General features: G+C 39.1%; 1 pseudogene; it reads left to right on the forward strand.

Annotated features, from left to right (window-relative positions):
- The first annotated feature begins 371 nt into the window (after nucleotides 1–371).
- LOC111149524 lies at nucleotides 372–854 on the forward strand (annotated as a pseudogene).
- Nucleotides 855–1,195: the final 341 nt, after the last annotated feature.

Genomic DNA, 1,195 nt, shown 5'->3' on the forward strand with positions numbered 1-1,195 from the left:
CAGAATGACCTTTTTCAGATTAAGTGATAGTACAGTAAAGGAAGAAATCTGATTAGATCCAGAGAAATGCTTGAGATGAGAAAAGAGAAGATGCCACTACATGTAGGGAGAAAAAATTTAGACTGTCAGGGAATTAAAGTAAAAATGCATTCCTTACAGAATATAACTATAAGTGACTAAATTATGGTGCATCTTTTAATGAGTCAGAACCTCTCAATGTCAAGATGTTTCATGATATATTGCAGTTTGCATTGTATTGTTCAAGTCACTGGTCTACCACTAAAGTCTGTTTTAGTAAAAGCAACTTCAGTAAGTATTAGTGTAATGGTCTCAAAAAGACATATCAGAGCTCTTTCCTCTAGACTGCCAACATGCCATCCAGACTGAGGAAGATCCGGAAACTTCAGGGCCACGTGAGCCATGGCCACAGCCACAGAGACAAGTGCCGGAAGCACCCAGAAGACCTGGGTAATGCTTGTGGCATACATCACCACAGGATCAACTTTGACAAATATCACCCAAGTTAAACTTTGGAAAAGTTGCTATGAGGCATTACCACTTAAAGAGGAACCAGAGCTTCTGCCCAGTTGTCAACCTTGATAAACCGTAGACCTTGTTAGGAACAGACACGGGTAAATGCTTCCCAAAATAAGACTGGAGGGGCTCCTATGATTGATGTGATGGACTGGGCTACTAAAAATGTTTTGGGGAAGGGAAAGTTCCTGAAACAGCCTGTCATCATGAAGGCCAAATTCCTCAGTAGAAGAGCTAAGGAGAAGCCCAAGATTGGGGTGGTGATGGAGCTGTGCCCTGGGAGCATGAAGCCAGGTGGACGGAGCTTTGTTAAATGCTAACTAATGCTTTTCTAAAACAAAACAAAACAAAACAAAACACATTGCAGGTTACAAATGTGATTTGTAGGCTTGTAAACTGAGTATTTGGCAAATACTTTCACCATTTTTTTCAGTAGTTTTAGAAGTACACTTAAATACCAAGTGGCCATATGATAATTAGACTGCCTGCTAGGTTATTTGCAAATTTTGGGTGATGAGTGTGAAGGGAAATGTAAGGTAAATATCTAACATAACTCTTATTGATGAATTCATTTAAGTCTTTTTCTTTAGTTTACTCTCTTATTTTCTTGAGCTTCAATTCTCTGTGAAGACTGAGGAGGATATAATAACAACAGAAGATC

The sequence above is a fragment of the Enhydra lutris genome, unplaced genomic scaffold (assembly GCF_002288905.1).
Source record: "Enhydra lutris kenyoni isolate GAN:26980312 unplaced genomic scaffold, ASM228890v2 scaffoldscaffold2, whole genome shotgun sequence".
Taxonomy (NCBI): Eukaryota; Metazoa; Chordata; class Mammalia; order Carnivora; family Mustelidae; genus Enhydra; species Enhydra lutris.